This window comes from Zootoca vivipara, chromosome 5 (genome assembly GCF_963506605.1).
Source record: "Zootoca vivipara chromosome 5, rZooViv1.1, whole genome shotgun sequence".
Taxonomy (NCBI): Eukaryota; Metazoa; Chordata; class Lepidosauria; order Squamata; family Lacertidae; genus Zootoca; species Zootoca vivipara.
Genome location: NC_083280.1, coordinates 86,963,601 through 86,988,122, shown reverse-complemented (window position 1 = coordinate 86,988,122; position 24,522 = coordinate 86,963,601). Strand labels below are relative to the sequence as shown.

The window sequence follows — 24,522 nt, the reverse complement described above, 5'->3', positions numbered from 1 at the left end:
GGAGTATGAAACAAAATTAATTGCCTTCTCCTGCACCTTTTAACTTAAAAGCAAGTTTCAGCATGGTTTACTCCCAGGAAACAACGCATAGGGTTGCAGCCTTACAAAACAATGGTTCAAAAGATAGTGTGGATGAGGGAAGAGGGAGGTTTAGAGATATACCATAATCAGTGTGTGGATATAGACAACATTTGGAGTTCAAATGCATCAGCAGAAGCTTAAACTGAACACTAAATTATTGCTAGAGAACACTTGACTCTTCGATGTAATGACACAGAGTCTCTGAGACTGGAAAAAAGGAAACTAAGTTGTTGATTAAACGAAATTGTTTGTTTGTACCCCGCCCACCTGGCTGGGCTTCCCCAGCCACACTGGGCAGCTTCCAGCAAAATAGTAAAACATGATAAAACATCAAACTTTAAAAGCTTCCTTAAAGAGGGCTGCCTTCAGATGTCTTCTAAAAGTCAGATAGTTGTTTATTTCCTTGACAACTGATGGGAGGGCGTTCCACAGGGCGGGCACCACTACCGAGAAGGCCCTCTGCCTGGTTCCCTGTAACTTTGCTTCTCATAGTGAGGGAACCACCAAAAGTCCTGCGGAGCTGGACCTCAGTGTCCGGGCTAAACAATGGGGGTGGAGATGCTCCTTTAGGTATAGTGGGTCGAGGCCATTTAGGTCTTTAAAGGTCAGCAGCACCAACACTTTGCTTGCTTGCTTGATAAGAAAGATTCTAGTTCTACAAGGGTCAGGTTGTTTTTTATTTTGATGATGATGATGATCAGTGCTTTTTTTCTTTAAAAATGTTTAGGGGTACTCTCATTTTCCTACTCAAATTGAAATACTGCCCTTCAACGAGGCCAAACTTAGATTCACAAAATGTTTAGGGGTAACCCCCCCCAAAAAAAAGCACTGCAAAGATCCATGCTTGCTCTTTGTTCTCAGCATAAAAGGCACACACAAGATGAGATGTTTCTAATTTATTTCTTTTCCCTGCCCTTAGTTTTTAATATATCTAGCGGGGGTTAGTTAGTTAGTTTATTTGGTTGTATGTTGTTTTGGGTTGCCTTGGGGAAGATAAAGCGACCAAGAAATTTAATAAATAATATAGAAAATAATTCCCAACGTAATGATGCAAGAGGAGAAGGAAATGACATCAGCAATCCTAAGAGTATCAGTCTAGCACAGGCATAGGCAAACTCTGGCCCTCCAGATGTTTGGGACTACAATTCCCATGATCCCTGACCACTGGTCCTGTTAGCTAGGGATGAGAGCTTTCACAGCTTTCTACTGCTCACAACCTATATAATAAGCTGGTCACATCCCTAGCCTGTTTTCTTTCTCTGCTCCCTGCTATCTGATTTCTTCTCATTGATGCTTCATCATTGACTAGAGATGTAGGACATGTGCCTAGTCACAGCTCAGACTCCAACCCTAAACTATAATATATATCTGCATGCTGCAGATAATGCCAAGGTTGCAGGTTCGATCCCCGTATGGGACAGCTGCATATTCCTGCCTTGCAGAGGGTTGGACTTAGATTATACTCAGGTATACTCAGGTATAATCAGGGACACAGGTGGCACTGTGGTCTAAACCACTGAGCCTTTGGGGCTTGCTGATCGGAAGGCCTAGCAATTCGAAAGCACACCAGTGCAAGTAGATAAATAGGTACCGCTGCGGCAGGAAGGTAAACGGCGTTTCCATGTGCTCAGGTTTCCGTCACAGTGTCCCGTTGCGCCATAAGCGGTTTAGTCATGCTGGCCACATGACCCGGAAAGCTGTCTGTGGACAAATGCCGGCTCCCTCAACCTGAAAGTGAGATGAGCGCCGCAACCCCATAGTCGCCTTTGACTGGACTTAACCACCCAGGGGTCCTTCACCTTTACCTTTTATCTTCAGGGTCCTTTCCAACTCTACAATTCTATGATCGTTCTATGAAATACATTTTCAGCTGGTCTCGACCGCTACTGTGAAACTGAGTGAGTAAATCTATCTTTACTCATACGAAGACTGTTTTGCGTGTTTATTGTTTTAGAGGGGAGGTAAGGGGAAAATACCAGGGAATCCAGTCTGTAGTAAAGCATCCTGGATTACTTACATTAAAGGGCTAAAGCTTACTTATCAACAGCTCCCTTATATTTGCTGGTGAAGAGTTGTACTCTGCTGAACTCACAAACGTAAGGAAGGATAACATCTATGAAATATATCCTAGTTTCTTTCTTTTAATTGGGTTTTATAAACAAGAATAATGTTGTACAGTACAAACAAGTATACCAAGTTTTCTCATGTCATTTGTATATCACAGAAATAGCATACTAAATGTGGGGAAAAATAGCTACAAGTTATGTTTCATTATTAGTGGTCAATGTACAGGTTCTTGGTTCAGGAAGAAAAAGAAAGAAAGAGGGAGGGAGGGAGGGAGGGAGGGGAGGGGAATGGTGAGTGGGGTGTGGTCAGGTGGTTATGCTTCTATTTTTCTACTTGGGGGGTTATGGGTTCTCTTACTATTCACTTGTTGTATTTCCTGGGTGGTGAGAGAGGTTGGGGTGGCTTAGGGCAGGGGTCCCCAAACTAAGACCCGGGGGCCGGATGCGGCCCAATAGCCTTCTAAATCCGGCCCGCGGACGGTCCAGGAATCAGCATGTTTTTACATGAGTAGAATGTGTTCTTTTATTTACAATGCATCTCTGGGTTATTTGTGGGGCCTGCCTGGTGCTTTTACATGAGTAGAATGTGTCCTTTGATTTAAAATGCATTTCTGGGTTATTTGTGGGGCATAGGAATTCATTCAGTTTTTTCCCCCAAAATATAGTCTGGCCCCCCATGAGGTCTGAGGGACAGTGGACCGGCCCCCTGCTGAAAAAGTTTGCTGGCCCCTGGCTTAGGGTGTGGTTGGTTTTCCTTGGTTGGTTGCAGTGAGAGTTATTTGTGTGTGAGCGGGGTGTGAGTGTGTATTTTTGAATCAGGTTAGCAGATTGATTTGTATGCTGCTGGCGGATTCTTGTTGTCTTGTTGGGCTGTGCATATACACATCCCTACAGAACCCGCCCCTGAATCTTTAATATGAGGTCTAAAGCCTGCAGCATATAGTGGCCAGTTCAGTCCTCAAGGTAGGCATTCAGAGGCTGCCTCCAGTGGTTCACAGAAGGGATAATGAGAGGCACCACCATGGGGAGGGGGGATTGGGGCCTGCAGACTCATCATGCACCCAGCAGATACAAAGCAGGGTGCTCAATGGGTGAAGGGAATCTCTCTCTCTCTCTCTCTCTCTCTCTCTCTCATTCACAGTCAAGGGAGGCATTGCTGATAGACTGCATAAGAAATACGGGCGTAGAAATAGACGGAGAGACACCCACCCACTTTCTTTCTTTCTCTCTCCCCCATCCCTGAAGGGGGGAGAACTGGGGGGATTCCTCATCCCCTCCCCCACCCCACCCTGTTTCCAAGCGAAGCTGAAATAAAAGAGGCAGAGGGAGCCTTGTGTGTGTTTTTATTATTATTATTATTTCTGATTAAAGAGGAATTCATTCCATCTCTCTGCCTCCTGCCAGGGGCTGAGGTGCCGCCATTGAGGTTAACGGTGCGGAAGAATACAAAAAAATTTCATTGAGGAGGATTATAAAAGTTACTAGCTGGAACATTAACAGAAGAGTAACTTGTAAAAAATGCAATATTACAATATTCACAAGGACGGTAGAGCGTGGTAAAGCTATAAAATTCAACATTAAAATCTTCTACGGCCTAGATAACCTAGTTAACAAACATTGTGCTGGAACTACTTTTTTGCGGGGACGAAGCGGCCGCTGCTCCTGCCTGAAGGGTGTGAAGTCCGAGGGCCACCCGGCACGTGGGGAGGAGGCCGGGAGAGACGCTCGACTGTGGGGCTCCCTCCGCGGTGCGGCGCCTGAGGATGGAACGCAGGTCTCTAACTTTGACCAGGGAGGCGCCGGGAGGGTTCCAGATCAAAGGAGGGCGGCGCGGAGTTGTGGAGCGTAGGGTCGCGAGGACATTCGGAATCCAGAAAAATCTGAAGTGCTCTCAGGGTCCCCCTGCGGCCGAACACCTCCCTCTCGCCGAAGATCAGACAGATTTCCTTAGCAGCAGCGCCATAAAGTCCGGCAATTCTGGGGCTAAAAACAAAACGGGAGGCTGAGAACGGCTCTGGAGGAGAGCAGAATTGCTTTTCAAAGCGGGGTGAAAGTAGTACATCAATGGGCATGGAGTTCCGCAGATCTCTCTGGCCTTCCCGGTGTAAAAAGGCCCCAAATGAGGATTCCTGCTGAACGGGTCCGGAGACTCTTTGTTAAAAGAGAAAAGGAAAGAAATTATGTTAAAAAAAAAGAATCCCCGCTTTCATCCATCATCATAGAGAAGGACGCGCGCCTCTCATCACAGTGACGTGGAGGAAACGCGCACAACCCGCAGGTGCCCCCAAGGTAGCGTGAAATTGTGGGGATCAGGGGTGTGTCAACTTGAATAAAATATTGGGGCGGCAGGTGAGCCCAGCCCCTCATAATCGATCACAAGGCACACGCTATTTGAATGAAAATGCCCGTCAATTTTGGGGCGGCAGGTCCCCTCAAATATTTTATAGGGGGACGAAGGGACCTCAGCACACAGGAGTTGGCTCCTACGGTGGGAGATAAAGAGGTGACTGACTGGGAAGCTTCTGGAAAGTTTCCATCACCAGCCCCACTCATTTCCTTTTCACTTGGCCTAGAGAGGATGCATAAGTTACAAGAGACAACCCCACACACACTGCTGTTTTCTGCATGTTCTCCTCGTTCACTTGCATTTTTTAAAAAAGTCCAGTTTCCCGGCCTGGGATGACTTGCGGGGATAAAGGAGACGGGCCTGGACGGGAGGAGAACCCTGGTTCCAACAGGGAGGTGGTCATGTTGTGAAGAGAGGGTGGAAAAGGCCATAAAGTCAGATCGCTCACTATCTATCACCTTCTGTTGCTTTAGTAACAGATGCAGGCTTTGAACTTGCTCAGAATCCTCCTTCATGAGAGGCCAAAATTGGGTTCCAGCCGAACGCTGGCAAGACTAGAGAATAGTGTGTGTTTTGTGCATTGTACGAAGCAAGTCAGAGAAGCCAGCGAGCCTTCTTCCTCCGTCAGCCTCTTGGAAGTGTGATCCTGAAAAATGGGTGGGGTGAGCAGAGGTCCGATGCTGGCATGTGGACTTCTGCTCTCCAGGGCCTGCCCAAGAGAAAGCAGACGCGATTTGCAAGCATCTTAATGAGCTCGCGTTTGCACGGGTACATAGTCCCGTTCACACGTTCACATTTTCCATACCCTGGGTGATGGAACCGTGGAGTTTCCTTTCTGGACTCACACGCGTTGGTTGGCTGCGAGGCTCATCAGGGGACCTCTTGAAGGAGCCTGCAGCGGGTGGACTCCAGTTTTCCTGCCATTGACGCGTGTCGATGTCGCTGCCTCTAAGATTCACTGCCTTTGGTGCCCCTTTGCGGATGGCTAAGTGGGTGAGTTCAAAGTAGCGCACTTGGCGCTTTCCCAAGCACTGCCAGTCAAAGTTGGAGTAGCAAACTGAGGTCCCGGGATAGCTACAGAGAACTCTTCCAGCGCAGATGAGCACGATCTAGCTACATGTGTGTCGATCTACATACGAGCCATGGGATGGGAAAGGAGATGTGTGTATTTTGGATTGACACTCAATTCATTCCAAAGTGGAAAACCAAGGCAATTATGTGGTGTGCAATTCTACCGTCCCTCCCTTCCTTCGAGAGAGAGACTTGCCTGGTCGGTGTATGCTATTCTTAAACTCTCTCCAAAAATTCAGTCTGCTCAACTGTTATTCACACACACACTCGGGGGATAAGAACTTAGCAACCCCATCCATTGTCCAGCTTCACTTTCAATGAATGATCCCCTTGTTGCAGGGGGAGTGGGGGCCGTGGAGAGAGAGACCTTGCTTAGTCCTAGCCTGCAAATTTGTGGCAGGAAGCCTTCCTTTATCCCCCGATTCCTCGCAGAACATGCTGGGATGTGAAAACTGTATAATTTGTTTCAGATCTACCTTCCCATTTCAAGTCGCCCAAATAAGAAGGTAATTGGAGACGGGAGATGGGAGAGGACTTTGCCTTCAGTTCTCAGGGTTTACTACTGCGCATGAGCTTAGAGGGGGAGCATATTGGCCAGCACTAAACGGTTACTTGAAAGTAAGCTACGTTGGCACCTGGGAAATGGTTCCGAAAACAATAAGCTGGGACTTAGTGCCTCGAATTCAAGCATGCAGCGTACCAGCCTGACCGACTATAACCTTTGCGTCAGAGGAAACCTACTTATCTGGCGAAGTGTGGCTGCCTCTTTGTGTATATGTGTGACGGGGAAAGAGAAATCTATTTTTTCCATACTATTATTTCCGTGTCCTCCTCCTCTTCATCTTCATCTCCCGTTTCTGTATGGGGAATCAGAAAAGGGGTTAAGGGAGAGAGGAGGAGGGTGGAAGAGCGAGAGAGAGAGAGAATCTCTTTTAGCTGCTCCGAAGTGCGATTCAGTTCCCCAGGGAGTTGGCAGACAGTTTGTGGAGACGTTACTCCAGATTTTCAGACTATGATAAATATGATAATTTGTATAAAATTTGAATGGGTTCTTGTTTTCAGGGAAAATGCCTCCGATGATGAATGTTCCTGATTTTCAGATAGATGGCTGATAAAAAGTGTATTGAATTGTTGAAAGCGATTTTAATTTTAATTCTCTACCTGCAGATGTCTAATAATAATAATGTCTCCTAATAAAATAGGAAGGTGTCAGTTTAAGCAGCGGTATCGCGCTTGACTTCCCCCTGCCTGTCCCCACACTGTGACAACATTAACCTCTTCTTATAAAAAAAGCACATAAAATTATTATAATTACAGAGTTATTAATTTTAAAAAGAGGGTTAGCAGGATTTTTATGATTATTAATAGAGCTCGCACATCTTACCCCTGGAAGTAAATCCCGAGCGCTAAGACTGTTATTGGATCGGAATCGCCTCTGGAGCTTCAGTTTGGACATTTGAAACAAAAAGGAAAGGAGGGGCGCAGATTAACCCGTAACATTTCCCCCTCCCTTGAACTTATTTAAAAGCCACGGGTTTTAGAAGGTGCCGCCGTAGGATGGGGAGGAAACGTTCACACGCCTCCAAATTCTTAAAATACCTATCTGACGCGGGAGTGGGGGGGGGAGGCGACTTCAGTTGGGTGGGGACCCTTTCAGCAACACAAATCTGTCCCGCGGAAAGCGAACTGGGACTTCTCTCTAGACTGCCTTCCGCTGCCTATTTAACACCCCTGATTGGGGGGGGGGCTCGCCGCTGTGCCTTTCAGACCACCACTGACCGCACGGCGGGCGAAGCCAAACCGACCGACTAGTAGCGCTTCAAGCTTGGCTGTGAATTCACCTCGGGTTAGGTCCATCTCTCATCCGAAGCATAAATCGGTTTGCATCCAGGTTCACAAAGCGATGGGGTGGGAGGAGTGGGGGAGTCAATCGCTTTTTATTTTTATTTTCCTCGCCCGCACCACGACTGAACGAGGCCAACACAAATCCACGCGCACAAGTGCGCGCGCAGGCACAGGGTGTCAAGCGAAACATCGCCCGGCCTTCCTCCTTTTTGCAACCGCGCCCTAAGCGCGCTAAATCGGAAGCGAAGTGTTTCCTGGGTGCTGTAAGACTTAACTTCCTCGCAAGTGGCCCTCAGGCTCGGAGCCTTTGGAGAATCGACGTGGCGCCTGCCAAATTAATACTTGGCTGTGAAGAAAACAGTCCTCAAAAGGAAACTGGGGCGGGGGGCTCTGGGGCTGCGATGAGAAAGCCGTTCTGGATTTGCAACCAACTTTAGGCGAAGCGGCCGGGGCTGGGGGTCGTTGACTCTGGGTTCTTGTGCGCCAAATCACTAGGCGTTGTGGAAACGTCTGAAATGACAAGGCAGGTCGGAGAGGGAAGCGATGGGAATTAAACGGGAAAGAGGGTCTATCGGAAAGGTACGGACAGAGTGGGAAGACAGGCCCGCCCCAAGGAGTTTGAAGGAACCTGCCCGAACTGCTTCAGTCTGTCGGACAGCAAAGAGTCGTTTAGGGATGGTTGTGGCCCGGCCGCTTGGGAACTAGAGTCAGTTTTGGTCGGTGAAAGGTTCCCTGGAGAGCCTGAAAAGAAGGTGAGCCGAGGTGCAACTTCCTTAAGGGCAAAAGCCGAGCAAGAAACGACGGCGCAAGGCGGTTTCCACGCAGAAAATGCAAGCGAGAGTGAATGGCTCACCTCTGCTCACCAGAGGGCATATTAGGGTGGATGGAGAGAGCATTGCACGCCTGCCCAGAAAAGCTGCTAAATAGCCACAGAGCCTGACTAGTACCGGTATGCAAACAGGCGATCGTGTGATGTTTGTGTGTGTCTCTGCTTTTTAGACAGGTGCCAAACCTGAATGAAGGTATGTGGTGTGGAATCGCAACCGCCTGATCTTAAAGGCATTGGGGCTAACAGCTGATCCACACCTACCCGTTGGGGACGCCCTTCCGAGTACACAAGCCTAAAATCGGACCTGATCTTGACTCTCTTAACACCTTTGCTTCCTATGTTCAGCCAGAGGCCTAAATGTACGGGGGATATCGCCGTTTGCAGGTCGACAGGCGTTTGCAGCACGTCCCGGCGTTGAAATAAGAAGGGGGACTTTGGCACGGATTGTTTTTAATCCCCTTTTCTGCTATAGAGTCGGTCGCTGAGATTACAGGATTGTCACAAGGCTTTACTGGGCGTGCAGGCAGTTTTGGCCACAGAAACGAAGTCGGACCACCCCCATTTGTTGCACACGCAAAAAGGAAGGAAACGGGGGCTGGAACCGAGGGGTTTTTCCTGGCCCTTTCCTTGCATTTTCTGCGAGAGAGAGGTTCCTAGCGTTTTCAGAATGGGTTGTAAGGAGGAATGGGTAACCCATCTCTTACATAAACGTACCGGCGTGATGGAGCAGCCACCACTTGGCCCCTTTGCCAAAAATAAAATAAAAAAATGAGTGCGGGCGTTTTTCGGGACTGGAGAGGAGGAGCCCGCCGCCCTGCTCCGATTCTTCAAAGAAATAGGGCGAACCTTAGCCTCCAATAATTCTTCTCCCACAGCCCTGGAACATTCACTTTTCAATTCCGGGAGGGGCTCATGGTTAGGTTCCCTGGGCGCGCCTGGCGCTTTTCAACTGGCTCGGAGAGTTTAAAAGGATCCGGAAGCCGTTTAGGCTTCCTCCACCTCCTCCTCCTCCTCTCCTGCTCCCCGGCCTGGATTCCACAACTGATCCTCTTGCCCGCAAAGGTTTGAGCCGGACTTTGGCGAGCCGCCAGCCGGCCAAACAGCTCCTTCCAGCTCTCCTCTCTCTCGGAGGAGGGATGCGAGGCTCCTGTCCTTGAGGACTCAGTTTCCTCAATTGCAAATCGACCGAACGGATCCGCTGCGCCTTTGCGCACAAAGACTGCGCACTTATTCGGGGGAAAGTCCTGTTGAACTTCGTGAGAGACAGACTCCCGCAAGAAATTGTTAAGAGGGGCGGGGGAGCTCGGTTGCCAATACATCCTGTTGCCAACCCCGGAGTCATCGTCCTGTGGGGCTGCGGTGGGGGGTGAGGAAGCGGATTTTGACCAGACCAAAATAATATCACAACAGCAGCGAAGAGAGCGGCGGGGAAGCAGAATCAATATTTATGCACTCAATGGGTGGCAGTCACCTGAATTTTACTCAAGAGTAGACCCATTGAAATTAATGAACTTTGCTAATTTAGGTCCATTAATTTCAGCGATTGTACTCCCAATGAAGTGAAGTCACTCAATATTTCTTTTTTCTGTCAAACTTTAGCAGTTCTCCCAAGGGGGCACCTGCTTCAAATAACATCTTGAAGATTTTCAAATTGCACTAAAACTGCAGCGGGCCTCTCCTGTCTTTGCCAGGAATCGGAAGGGTCTTTTATAATCCTGGCGGAAGCAGCAAGACTTCTGATCCCCCACGGATTTGAAGGGCAAGAGTCGCTGGACAATCAGATGGATTTCGGCCTGATCTACCTAGGAAAGCCACAGAAGACACACACACACAGAGAGAGAGAGAGAGAGAGAGAGAGAGAGAGAGAGAGAGAGAGAGAGAGAGAGAGAGAGAGAGAGAGAGAGAGAGAGAGAGAGAGAGAGAGACTTTCTGACTTTCAGGGAGAGCCATCCTGATTCCTGTCCCTTTATACTGGGTTAGGAACCAGTCGAAAAGCAGATCAACCCTTTAATTTAGGCCAGGCCCCGAACTATATAAAAAAGCAAGAAGGAAGATAATCCCATTGAGTGTGTACAAAATAATTTCCTCTCGCTGGTGCGTAATGCCGGCCGCGTCCGCGTCCCCATCCAATACAGGGATCTGGGATTGAAAGGGGAAGGATTTGCGAGGATAAATAAGAGCAAATGAACCCTAGCAATTCTCCGTTTAGAAAAGGAAGGAAGGGAAACTAAACTAAGTTTCTTTCGTGCCTAGGAGGAGGAGGGAGAGAAAGGGGAGGCGCTACCTCCTTGGAAGAGGGATTTGGGGCTCAGAGCGAGCACGGGCATTCTGGATCGTGGCCCGGGGGCAGATCTCGGCTGGGCGGGGGGGGGGGGCGAAATCCCAGGTCCGTTTCCTGTTCTCACATCCAGACAGAAAGTGAAAGAGAACTGGAGGGGAGGGATCATGGGGGTTCGCCTGCCGCCTCCTCACTGGCTCTAGTCTAGGACAACAACCCGGCGGCGCTTCGTCTCTGCGAGATCTGTTTTCAGGCTGAAGTGGCCCTATGGAAGAAGAGAGTGAGATGCAGAAGCCCAGCAGGGAAAGAGAAGCTGGAGAGAGAAGAGCTGCTAGGAGGGAGGTCGCTTCTGTCCTCGCAGCCTCCGCGGGTCAGAACCACGAAGGAAGAAGGCCCTTTTTGAGCCTAAGCAGGACTTCTGAAAGGGCTGGGCGATATCTAAACACAGCCTACGTAGTGGTGATGGGAAAAGAATAACAGTAATAATAAGACGAGCTCTGCCCATGTAACATATACGGTAGTCAAAGGTGCCAACTTGAATAAAATATTGGGGGAGGACAGGTAAATTACGCCCCGCGTAATTGTTCACAGGACACGGCCCACGCACACCATTTGAATGAACTTGGAGGAAGCCCCCCCCAAAAAAATTTAGTGGGTGGGGGCATGGACGTAGCCAGGAGGTGCAGAGGGCAGCTGCCTCCCCCCCAAAAAAATCAACTAAAAAAAATAAAAATACTTAACTGACTAATTGCGTCTCAGATAACTCAGTTCTGCCCCCTAACATAAAGCCTGCCCCCCCCCCAAAATACTGGCTACGTCCATAGGTGTGGGCCACAGGGACCTCGACCTCTAGGAGGAGGCTCCTATGATGGCAGTGGTAGAAGTAGTAATACGAGCCCTGCCCACTTCTAGGAAGACCCCCTCCCTATGCGAGAGGAGAACCACCTCAGTCCCGCAGAAGTAGCGGAAGGGGAAAGCGGAAGAAGTCGGAACTGATAGTCTCTGTGAGACCGTGGTGGTGTGTGGAAAAATCACGCACGCATCCTGCGGCATCTCGGGGACCACGCAAGCAGATCGTGGGAGAAGCTCTGGCACCTGTCCGGGTGATGGGCGCCCACCTTTTGTGGAAGCACCCAGAGCCAGTGTCACCACGCGAGGGTGAGGGAATTGCTTGGCCACAGATCCACCCAGGATAATTTCTATCTGGAGGCTGAGGTTTTGAATCAGCAAACCCAATTCACTCGGAATAGTCAAGTTGAAAGTTCTTTAGAGTTTCTCCTGAAGACTTCTCAGCGCTGTCCTGCTACCCCTGAGCACACCTCAAGGTCTTTCATAGGCTAATATTTATTCCCCACATATTGAGGGTCTGCTTGTAGGTGAGGGAAGGAGTTTATTCCGCACTGCGGACTCTGAAATGGGAGCAGGGAACAGGGGCAGATAGTGCGGTTCTTGTTGGAATTGATATTAGAGTTATTTTCAAGAGGGAACGGTGTAAACGCTTGTGAGCGCAGCAGGTCTATGACAGAAGCAGCTCGATTCCAATCGAATAAACGGATAGAGGCCAACGATTCTCGGTTCTCTTGCTCCTGCTGAATACTATGGGCCATAAGTCCACATAAACATATTTAAGTTAGTTACAGTGGTGTTAACTCAATTTCAGTTCCAATACACACCCAGAACTGTTCTAAGCCGCTTTCACTTTTACACAGCTTTGCTGCCATCCTGAGGTGCTCTGTCCTTTTTTTTTTAGAAGTTCAGAAAGTTGAAAACCCAGAGAAAAGTGGGATTTGAGTTAAATATTAAATCTAAAACTGAGACGAATGAGTTTTAACTTGAATTCAATGATTCCACGTTTACAACCTGCCCAAGCATTGAGACTGCAACTGGCAAGAGTCAGGTCCCTTTTTGTGGTGGGCCCTAGACTATGGAGAGCTCTGCTTTCAGGGGCGCAGATGACCGCTATGTTGCAGATTTTCGAATGTAGTTTTTTAAAAAGCACACCACCTTTAAAAATATTAAATTAAAACGCGCCTTTTCCTAACTACAGCTTTTTCTTGTCCAATTGGTCTTTTAAATGACTGCTACTATTGCTGCCTTTTTCAGATTTGATTTTGTGCGCGCGCGCGCGGGCACAGACACACACACACACTTGTGGTGCTTTCATGATATTGTGAGGCACCTTGAGTGAACCATGCCCCCAAAGAGGTAGCATATCAATAAAGATATGAACACACAAAACATGTTTGATTGGGTATGTTAATCTCAGAAGAGTATTGTTGGGGGGTGTTTTTTCTTTATTATGTGTTTTGTATTTTTATATTGTGTTTTTATGTTGTAACCGCCCTCTGGGGTGGCATAATAATAATAATAATAATAATAATAATAATAATAATTAAATAATAATAAACAACTTGACAACGCCACAGGTTTTCTGAGTTCCAATAAGGCTCGGTTAGATTTACTCCAAAGTAAATGTGCCGAGAATGAATCATTGGCAGATTAAGACTGCAGTCCCAAGTAAGTTAAGTCCCGTTGGACTCGTTGGGATTTACCATTAAGGAGGAGACATGTTCAGGATTGCAAGGCGCATAAATCCTTTTCAATGCTCATTGCCTGGGATGGTCTTTTAATTTGACTGACCATTTCTCTCCAGTAGAGATAATTTATTTGGGGGAAACCGCCTGCGTTGTGCAGGAAGGCAGTAAGAAAGGCGGCTGCCAGAACGGGAGCCCCTTTCCCGGGGAGAGGGGGGCAGCTCCGATTTGTCACCCACCACAATTCTGCCCCTCCAGAGCCTTCCTGGCCAAGTCAAGGGTCTCCCTTAAAGGGTCAGCTGGTTTTCAGCCCACCGACTCCTCTTAAAATCTGCTGTTACCAGTGACCTGTCGCGCAAGGTTCTCGTAAGGACCGTGAAGCGCTCTTGTCTTCTTCACACTATAAATTCTGTGGAAGAACAAGAATAATTGTGATTTTCAATTCCTGGTGGCGACGCGAAGAAAGAAAAAAAAACGTAAAATGGAACCGAAGCCTTTGTCTCTCTCCCTTTTGGCAACCCACACGAGCCCTCTGATTTTCTCATTCGTGGTACAGATTTGCGCTTTTAAAAAGTTTGGTTAATGTTTATTAAGTTGCCGTCCTCATGTTCCTGCTTGCTGTCGAGCAAGCCCCTTCCTTCTCTCTCTCTCTCCCTCTCTCTCTCTCTCTCTCTCTGCCCTCCGTTTCCTTTCTGGTTAACTGGACCATCTCCCATCCCGCGGCTCTCTCCGACTCTGGCACCCTTAAAAGGCGGACTTTGAATTCAAGTTGCTCAGGATTCAACTCTCGCCCTTTCTTGCTTGCTTCGCCACATTAGTGAAATATAAACAATAAACAATGAGCGACACTTCTGAGCACACGTTTAGATCGCGGGCGGTCAGGAAGGGAAGAAGGAAGACCAGGGAGCGCTGGAAATTGACGCAGTTCTCAAATGTGCGGGGACCAGATCATCATCATAGAATTGTTAAGTTGGAAGGGATCCCGAGGATCATCTAGTCCAACCCCTAGCAGTGCAGGATCCTTGAGCTTTTCCTTCCCCGCCTGGTCCCGAGACCGGATCTTGACTAGCGGGTGGGATGCATCCTCATACTTGCTTTTATGCTAAACTTTATTCGCTCTGCGCTCGCTCTTGTTCAAAGTTTTCATTTCACCAGAACGCTCTCAAAAACCGACCAAAATTTTGAAAGCGGCAAATGCGACAGGATAACAATAAGATAATTATAAAGCAGGGCTAAAAGGCACTCAGACAGCTCACTCAAACCCGAATTCATAAGCACGGGAAAATCAAAAGCGCGAAAAGGGAGATTTGGGGAGAGAGGGCGCCACTGCGGAAAAGACCCTCTCGCCCAGTGCCTCCCCCCTGAAGCGAGAAGGCGGGCTTCAGGCGGAGAGCCTCTGGGGGTGCAAAGCGCGGGCAGGCGCCCCGGTGCGCAGGCATGTGAGACAATTTAAGTATATCTACATCACCCTCTCCGAGTGCTACTCTAACCACGCTAGAGAGCGAGCCTGAATGTGGCCACTCCGGCTGTAAGCCCCACCCTTGATGATCCGGTTTTTCACCGAGTTGGCGATAAAAGCGGTTCTAAACTAATCCAGACTCCTCCAGGAGGTTCTCTAATCCGCCTCGGGGGAGCGCTCGAGGCTTCCCGCCAACAAAGGGGGCTAGAAGCCCAAGCACTCCCGGTCCTTGCCCGTTATTGGGTTGTCTGCCTGAGGCTGGAGGCGCCTCCTTTCCAGCGCAGCGATTAGGCACTCCGGCCTAATAGTTTGCGGATCGGGCTAGCAGGCTTGTTGCTCCGACTTCAGTTCGCCTCCTCCGGGCCCCCTCTCCAAGTTTACCTCCCGACATTAGCCTATAGGGCAGTACCCCCGTCCAACTACACCCCGCGCAATAGTCCCCTTTTCGGAACTTGTGGGTTACAAGTTGGAAATCGACCCGGATTCCTCCCAGAAAGAAGAAAAAAGACGGGGCTGTCTATGGCGGATCAAACCCCATTTTTTAAAGGAGTGCCGCTGCCTGCTCACCTTTTCATTCCCCGCCCCCCGCCCTCTTCTCTCGCGTTCCTCATTTCCCTGGGAACTTTTCTCCTCCGGAGTTAACTATTAACCGAGGCACAACGGGCAATTTTCTTGGGAATGTGAGCTATTTCCTTTACACTGCAGATAGATGGGGCGAGTGATTAATAGCAGATATATATTTCAAAGAGATCGCCGATGTTTTATGTTGAGCAGAGGGGGCGGGGAGAGATGCATCGCAAGAGGTCCCCGGAGAGATGCGTCTGTGCAAAAACGCGCAGGAAACCAACCCAAAATGACATTCTGTACCTATATCTATCTCATCTATATATTTTTTAAAGTTTCAACATTTCAATTAAGAGGAGTAATTTTCTACGTCGTCGTTGCAGTTGAAATTACAGGAGTGCCCCGTGTGTGAGGGCTGGGAGGAAATAGTTCCTATTTGTATAATAAAGAGGAGTATTATCTCCCCTGAAAGTTTCCAGGAAGTTGGATGCTTTCTCTTGCGCTCACACCCAGTGCCGGGCGCTTTTTATTCCATCTCCAGAAGCAGGGGCGCTCCTCTGCCTGCTTGGCTTTATATCTCCGGCTGATCCCGGGCAATTTTTTGGTCAGGGGTGCGCACTTCCTGGTGCTTATAGGATCAGGAATAGGCAGTGTCTGAAGCGCAGAAGGAGCGGGGTGTGAGCCACCAAAATAACCCACCTCTTTCGAGGTGCTTTGCTCCTGCAGCCCGCGCAGGATTAATTCCAAGCGGCGACTCTGAACGAGGGATGGCGCTGCGTTTGCGCTGCTCAGTGAGCTTGCCAAACCAGCCACCCAAGCCGCGCAGGGCTCCTCCCCCCTCCCGCCCCCCGACCTTGGCTTTCTGGGAGAATCCAAGTTCTCCAAAGGGACCAATCCACAACAGAGTTATGCAGACCGAGGTCGGAGCTGGAGAAATCCTGCTGAAAACCAAGACTGCTGAAATGAATCTCGGGGTTAATTGAGTTGTGGATCGGGTTCAGAACCGCGCAGGTCGATCCTAAGCGAGCCCCGCTTGGTTTAACTGGGTTGCGGGCGTATTTCCTCGCCACTTCAGAGTAAGCCTGCATAGGCTGTAGGGTGGCGCAGAAGTTGGAGAGACTGTCTTCTCAGGATGGGACGCAATGTCTCCCCAACCTCTTTCCACGAATCCCATCGAGGTCGTGCCCTACACGTTCTCTGTTTCTCCTCCTCCTCCTCCTCCTCCTCCTCCTCCTCCTCCTCCTCCTCCTCCTCCTCCTCCTCCTCCTCCCCCTCCTCCTCTTTCAGACTTTTTTTTTGGGGGGGGGTGTCCTCCATTTCAGTTTCTAGCCTTCCTTCTCCCCCCCTTGCCTCTTTCTTTCTGTTTCCCTCTGCCCCCTTTCTCCTCCCCCTTCCTCTTTCCTTCGACCCACTCCCTCTTTGCCCCCCCCTCCACCACAAGACCACGAAGGTGGCATATGAAGTTCTAAGTCTAACTGGCTGGTGTCAGGCAGGGTTTTTTTTCTCTCTCCCTCTCTCTCCCTCTCTCCCCCTCTCTCTCTAACTCCTAGGCAGCCTGGCGTGACGGATTAAACATCAACTAGTTAAATAAAAATTAATATCAAATGCTTCCTAACTTCTAATGTCATGTTGTTTATAACTAATGAACTGATTAGGGGATAAACACATCAGGAAGACGTTTCTGCTCCTCTGCTCTTCGCCAGAGAGACAGCAGCTTCGAGAGGCAGCGCTCCCCCCAAGAACCCACCCACCCAATTGTCCCTGCCATGGTTCTTTCTCCCCACATATACACGCCAGTGAGAGTGGCAGATGGGGAGGGGGACACGCTGCAGTGGTGGGGTTTGTGTGCTCCGAGGTGGGCTTGGGCGCTTAGCTGCGGACTCCAAGGACCTCTCTTGGGGAGGAGGGGGGTGTTTATATTGCCAATCCTCTCCCTAGCAGAGATGCGCCCACAAACTCGGAGGGGGGGGAGAGAACCAGGGGAGAATATCACTATTGTCAGGAGGGCAGCTCATGCCTGCTTAAAAGTTCCGTTGGCGATGGGTCATTCAACAAACGGACATTCCTACAATTATTAACAAAGCGGTTGGGATATATTCCACGTTTTCGTCCCGTCTGCCCACTCGAAGCAAATGCCCCCCCCCATTTGGCTTGTTGGTGGATGGTGGCAGTGGAGGTGTCTCTCGACCTCTTTCCCTTCGGTGTCCCTCCACCTCCTCGCGCGTCCCCAAAGTTGGCCACCTGGCCTCCACCCCCACCCCTCTTTCCCAGGAGCTCCTCGCGTAGTTCCGGGAAGAACCCCCCCCCGGCTTTTAAAACACTGTTTGTCCAGCCCAGCGTCGGTTTTGACAAGACCATAATAACAGGGGAAGCATTTTAAAACCAATTTAGCAAATGCAGAAATGTAATTTTAATGAAGAATCGATGAGCGAATGGTTCATTTTTCCTAGGGTACCTTGTTGGAGTTGAGAGACTTTCAATCAATGGGGGCGGGGAGGCGGAGTGGGGGAAAGGCGAGGGAGAATGGGCTCCCGGGCGCATCTGCTGCCGCCGCGCCGCGCCTGCTCTCGCAATCCTGAACTGGGGAAGGAGGAGACAGGATTTGTCGAACAAACAAGCTTCGGAGCGCCGGCCATGAGACCGCAAGGAGGGAGAATCTCAGGGGCTCGAAGGGGGCCACGCCATGGGCGTAACCAGGCTTTTTGTTAGGCGGGGCAGGCCTTTTGGGGTGGGGAGAACCTCAGCTAGCTGTGTATATTTATGGATCTTTATTGATTTTGCGGGGGGGGCAGAAGCCCCTCCCCCCCTTGGCTACGCCCATGGGCCACACTCTCTCCTTAGCGAGATTCCGAAGTACATAGGAGCCAACTCCCTGGGGCCGAGGGGGTCTTACGCCGCCCCCCCCCCGATAAAATCTTTGAGCTGATGGGTATTGCCATTCAAATGGTGTGCGTGCACCGCGTCATGTGATCGATTATGCGGAGCGGGGCTTACCTGCCCCCCCCATATTTTATTCAAGTTGGCACCCCTGCCGACGGGGGTGGGGAACCCGAGTTCAAGATCTTGTCTGAATCCGACCTAGTTTTATCTTGGCATTTCGGATGAGGGAGGAGAGCTTAGATGGCTGACTGTGGTTGCCAGCTCTTCAGATTGATCATTGGGAGCAATGGGTCTAGAGGCGAGTCAGGGCAAGGTTCTAGCTGCCATGCCCCCCTCCCTTAAAGTGGTTCTTGAGATCTTTAAACAATGGCAGCGGCCCCCCTAACTCTCCGTTGGGGACAAAGTGGCTTGACATCTTACTCTCTGGAGCTGGGCCTCACCACCCGCGGCGGCATAGCGGACTGATGATGCCCACCAAAACCCTTCGACTTGCGAGGCATTTTTGGCAGCGATCCTCGGCGAGAAGCGCCGCCCTCTCCCGCCGCCATCCTGCAGATAGCTGCTGGACCACGGAGGGGGAGGCCTTGATTACCCAAGCTTGGTTGGTGTTGGGCTCTCCCTCCTTGGAGGTTTTCCAAGCAGAAGCTGGATAACCATCTAGGGTTTCTTTGCGCGCGGGGAGAGGGGGTGGGGGAAACACGAAGGGTGGTTCTCCAACTCTGGATTTCCTGAAAAGGAGCAGGAGGGTTGGGCTAGATGACCCACAGGGTCCCCATCCCCCGCTACTCCTCCCTAAGGGATATCTGGTGAGGCGATCCAAAGGTGCTGCCTGTTAGCCAGATCGTCTTTGAAGGTAGCCCTGTATCGGGAAGTTTGTAATGTTTTTATATGTTTTTATATGTGCTGGAAGCCGCCCAGAGTGGCTGGGGAAACCCAGCCATGTGGGCGGGGTAATAATAATAATAAGAAGAAGAAGCAGGGTAGGGAAATGAGGTTCCCATCGCCAAGCCTCAGCAACGACCCTCTTGGGGTCCCAGGCACTCTGTACATGCCCTTGCGACCGGGCCCCGAGGGCTAGCGCAGAGGAGCGCCTCTTGTCATCTTAAGAACGCGAGACAAAGTGTGCTTGTTCTGGCAATTTTTCTCCCCTCCTTTTTAAAGCTAGTTGTGGATATGTGGCGAGGCGTCTCCTTCTTCCAGGGTTTATTTATTTATTTGTTTTAATTCCCCGGGAAGGGGGGTGGGTAGAGGAGCACCTCTCTCCCTCCCTCCCCTCTCTTTCGTTCTTCCTCTCCTCCTTCCCTCCCTTTCTCGTTCTCTCGTTATCTAAACCGTTTAGCTTTGGGTGGTTGCTCCCAGATCTCCAAAGTGGGGCGGTGGGGTGGGGTGGGGTGGGGGTAGCCGGCAAGACGGCCCAGCGAAGCGCTTGGCAGAGGAGCAGCGAACGCGAAAAGGCCGCGGCCGATCTGCTGGGCTGAGCCAAGCGGCCCAGGCAGGGAGACGCACCATTAGGCAAGGCAGGCATGGCTCACAGCTCCGGCGGGAGAGCAGGTAAAGGCAGGAGGGGGTGGGGGGAAAGAGGCGGTTGGCTAGGGCCCCTGGGCCCCGCTGAATATTCAGAAGGCAGGCAGGCAGAGCTCTTTCCCCACCCCACCAGCACCTCGGTGTCAGCAGCAGGTGAAGGAAACATCCCCATCAGATATAGAGAGACTTGCTTGGCTCCAGGGAGCCTACAGGTGTGCGGCGAGCCGCGTCTGAAATCTGGTACTGCGGAGCCTTCCCTTCGGCGGCCCCCGAGTGCAATCAGGACTTTTACCCAATGAAATGGTCCTTTGGAAACTTCCGCTTTCCTGGTTGGTTCCCTATGGCGCCGCTCTTCTCCAATTAACCTTTTTTTTTTTTTTTTGTTCCCCAGTGGCTGCTTTGCCTCGCTTGCCCCCACTCAAATCCCCCTGGTGCGTCTCACGACTTCCCTCCCAGCTGAAATTGGCGTGCGCTCCAGACTACAAGTCCGTTAGAACGGAAGGAATAAAGTTTTGGTGTCAAATGGGGAAATTTAAGCCATTGTCGAAGGTGTTGGATTTGGGACCAAACTGGGTTAAGCCGGCATCGCTCTTGCTGTGGTGGGGCCCGCCAAAAATAAAACTACAAGCTAATTCATGGCGCTCTCCTCCTGTTAATGTCCCGCGCAGGTGCTTTCGCTCCCTCAGTTGTGGATCTAGTTGTCAGGGGGAGCGCAGGGCGTGCCCTTATGGGGCAAGAGTCGGGGGGCGGTGGGGGGGGGCTAAGTGAGTAGAGCTTTGGCAACTGAGGAGCTCACCCTATAGCTGCCTCGTGTACACCCGGATTAAATCCTTGAAGAGCCCCCTTCAAAGTGTGCCTTGGGGATGGATTGAGGGTTCACAATATCTCCAAATACTGCTTCAGTCTGATCCCTGCCTGGGCTCACAATCTGGGCTTCTGGTCTCGCAATAGCTGGCACAGAGAGGGGCTTCAATGGCTTATTGACTAATTATGAGTGAGGTGGGGGGGCATGAGTCGCTGCTGCTGGGCCATTGAAGTCCTTGCTGGACTCAACAGAACCAAATCAACTGAGTCGGGATTTTAAGAAAACAAACCAGGAGTCCTTTAAAAGAAAAATGTCTATTTTCGCTAGTTATTCTAACGAAGTTTCTATAAATCTAGGAAGCACTTCTATAGAGAGAGATTCTGTAAACATATTCGGCAGTATAAGGAAGATGAAATGCATCCAATTAAAACATGCAATATGCGTTAGGGAATCTATAACCGATGGCATGTGAGTTTGCGAAGGAGGCGATTTGTAGGGGAACCTCAAAATGAATGAACTTTTCTGGTTCGATGCGGGCCTTAGGATGCATGATCACTGATCAAATACACTCAGGAGCACATCAAACACTTAATACGCGTTAAGTGTACTGCTGTGTATTAATCGTGTGTTTCACACCTGCCACATAGGAGAGAAGGCCCAGCCAATTTTCCAGTCTCCCACGCAATGATTCTCGGTAGAAAATGGCACGCAGCCTCCCTCTTCTCCCTTCCCTCCCCCCGTTGGAAGTCCCCTCTGTTCCATTTCCCTTCTGTGTCTCTAAAAGATCTGCCCAAGTCCCTTTGCATCTGAGGTTTAAATAGGAAGATCAATAGAAAACAGTTGTAATGATCTAATTAATTATAGCAAAATTAAAAGCGAGTAGAAAATCAATCTCTGATGGTGTTGAAGATGGAATTAAATTGATAGTCCATCTGTTCACCTCCTAGACCGTATAAATTTGCAACCCAAGGACGGAGCTAATGGGATCAGGCTGCTCGAAATCTCCTATCTCTCTCTCTCTCTCTCTCTCCCCCACCCCCGCCCCCGTTCTTACTCCTTCCTGAAGTTCAAACTTGCAGAATCAGAGTCTGCCACAACTTCTCCGCCAGACAGTTGCAAAATTAAACACAATATGAGGCAGTTCTGTGGCAGATAGGCCACTTTGTATCCTGTTATTGGCCACAACTCCCTCATCCTAAATTCCTAAACAACCACGTTGGTTCTAATGTTCCACTGGATCCTAAGCCGGCTGTTTCCTATGCCACTTTCAGGGTAATCGATGGGGGTTTGAACCAGCATGTAGCGGGTGGGTGGGTTGTGAGGCCTCGACAGCCCCTTCCACACTACACAGCGGAGCTGCCTTTTAATAAGAGAGGCAGAATTAATCACAGTAATGAATTTGTACACTTGCTCGGAAGTAAAGCCTACGGAAGGGGATGGGAACTTCCGTTCGGGATCAGGCTGCGAAGCCATTGAATTCCGTACTGGTTGCACACACAAAAAATTTGCCTAAATCCGAATATCGGCTTAATTAATGGGCCAAGTACCACACAGGGAGGGGAGGTGGCGGAGGAACCCTAACAAATTGGCCTAAAACAATGGCGTCTATGGTGCACATCTAGGCAATCTCGAGGTGCGCGCGCGTGCAAACACGTGTATTCCCCTTACACACACACACACACCCTTTGGAAATGGCATTCTCTATTCCACCCGAAGCCAGGGATTCCGTCCTTCCCAAGGCCGACACCCGCCCCACGGATTTTAGTGAGACCTTCTCCCAAGAGGGGTCGCAGACTTTAGAGTAAGGGTCGGTCAGGTGGTCATCGACTGCCCGCCCTCCGGATCCCCCTCTCACCCCCACCCACCCCTAACACCTACCCTTCTTCCGGGGAGAGGCTTCCTCCACCAACCGAGCCGGCCCGGTAGGTCCCTCTTACTCTTAGGCCTTTTCGACGTCCTTCCTCCTCTCCCTTCCTGCAGCAGCTAGAGCACCATCCGTTTTCCTAGGCTTTGCTTTGTTTCTCACGAACCAGGACTGAGAGCTAGGAAGAGAGAGAGAGAGAGAAATACCTCCTGTCGCCCCGCTGGTCTCTTTTAGAAAGCAGCCGGGCGAGGAGGACGCTGGCTTGGGTAGATTTGCTAAATCAGAACCAAAAAAAAGCAAATCGCAACAGCAACCTTTGCAGCTTGCTAGTTCTCTTCTTCTTCCTCTCTTTAACCCCCAACCCAACCCACCGCGCCGCTCCCTACCTCTCCAAACTCCCCGCAATTTGCCCTAGAAAGCATGGCAAGGAGTAAAGGAAGCCGAGGCAAGACTGACGTCTGGGGAACACACACACACACACACTCAGGCTCCTTTAGGGATGAAAAATGGAAGATATTTTTGTATGGGGGGGGGAAGCCTCCGGAGCGCAGTGAAATTAACAGAACAGAAACGCAGCTTCTTCCCCCGGGTTTGGGGACAAGCAGAAGTGCCGCGTAAGCCTGGTGGGTTTGCGGGGCCCGTCCCGGTCCTGCGGTGTGTGCGTGGCGGTGTGTGCGTGGCGGTGTGTGTGTGTGAGAGAGAGAGGGGGGGGGGAGGGAGAGAGAGGGGGAAAGAGAGAGGTCCCCTGTGCGGAGACAGCAAAGGCAAGAAGGAACCTGACTCCACGGTGTGGAAGACTGCAGCTCTTGGATTGGAGCCTCTTTCGTCTCTCCTTTTAAAAATCCTGCCCATTCTAGAAGTGGGAGAAACGAGATTTCCAACCTTCAAAGCCGTGATTGCTTTACTAGTTCCCCTCGAGCTTTAGCGCAGTGTTAGTGTTACCATTATCACCTAGGCCCAAAAGAAAACTCCTACATGGACTGCTATATATATTTTATATATCTATGTCTATATTAAAATACCTCTCCTTTGTCCTTTTCTGAACCCCACACAGAGACACACGCGCGCGCGAAGAGGGCAGGCAAGCGCCCCGGAGCTCTGCTAATCCGTTTTATTAACTAATATATTCAAAAGGATGGCTTGGCCTACCGCGAAAGGCTGTCGCAGCTCTTCTTGTCGGTTGGGGCTTTTGCCTGGTCGGGCAAAAGTTGAGCTGTCGTGGGCCCCTCGGTCGCCCCCCCCATCCCTCCCCCTGTGAAATACACGCACATTTTGACTGGATTGTGCACTGAATGTTAGAGCAGCACCAGGACTCCAGAAATTAATCCAATTCGGGACTTTTCTCCGCTTCCTCCCCACGAACTACCGCCGTCTTACCTGAAAATGTACGCGAAGGATTAGCGCAGGTGACACGAGCTGCTTCTGAGCAGAAGAAGACGCACGATCTTCTGAAAAGTTGGGGATCTACGTCGAAGTTTGGGGTGATGGGCAGAGAGAAATCGTTGGAGGTTTATTCTCTCTCTCTCTAAGGGAAAAGTGTGTGTCCAAAATAAACTAACCACCTCAGCAGCATCCAAGGGCGGCTATATTGAGAAAAGTTTGCAGAGAGGCAATCCTGAACTTCGCCGCCGCGTGGAAAGGGCTGCAGCGAAATCCATTAGGTCAGGATCACAGGCAGAGGAAAGAATGGCCAGCGGTGAGGGGTGGGTTAGGGAGAGGCGTCTTGCAAACCTCGGGGTCGGAGAAACCGGGGAGGCAGCTTGGGTGGGCCGGGAGGAGAGACGATGCTGGAGAGCCCCGGCCAGGCCGCAGTTCAAAGACTGGGGAGCCCCTTTCGCTCCTGCCTCTCCTGCCCCTTCTTTTGCAGCATGGACCTCCCTCGTGAGCCCATCCATCTCCCACCCGGGAGCGGAGGAACCCGAGTGCCTCCTCCCTTCCCTGCGTCCCGCAAGGCTCCCTTTCCTCCCTGCTACTCACCTGGGGCTCCCTTCGCATAGCTTTGGGCTGGGCTGGGGACTTTGGGGAGTGTTTGTTCGGAACAGGAATACAACGAAAGGCGCTTCTTTCTCTCTAAGAAGGTCTGGCTGCTCAGCTTTTGGAGCCGTTCACAATTCTCATATGCCCTATTTAATGTTGTGGGAATGTTCAGGAATGTGGATGAGGAGATATTGTTTAATATATCCTATCCCCGCTTGCGCTAGCAAGCACAAAACTTTAGCAGAGTAAAACATTCCCCTTTTGCAAAATACACAGCAGAAGAACGTTTGCGCAGGCTTGATTTAAGCCACTAAAATAAAGTGTATTTTCCTGGTATTTCCCTTTTTTCCCTCTTAAAAGAAAAGACACAACACAATGCTCTTAAAAGTATAAAAGAT

The 24,522-nt window shown here is 50.2% G+C and overlaps 1 long non-coding RNA gene across 2 annotated transcripts; it reads right to left on the bottom strand.

Moving 5' to 3' along the window:
* Nucleotides 1–3,262: 3,262 nt before the first annotated feature.
* LOC132592183 (uncharacterized) lies at nt 3,263–24,277 on the bottom strand. 2 transcript variants are annotated; one of them, XR_009557648.1, is made up of 5 exons: nt 24,125–24,277; nt 23,525–23,668; nt 22,162–22,325; nt 6,307–6,422; nt 3,263–4,298 (listed from the first exon to the last, which is right to left on the bottom strand). It is a non-coding gene; the product is annotated as an uncharacterized LOC132592183 (long non-coding RNA). The 2 variants fall into 2 exon arrangements; XR_009557647.1 differs by lacking the exon at nt 24,125–24,277 and having other exon boundaries at nt 23,525–23,823.
* Nucleotides 24,278–24,522: the final 245 nt, after the last annotated feature.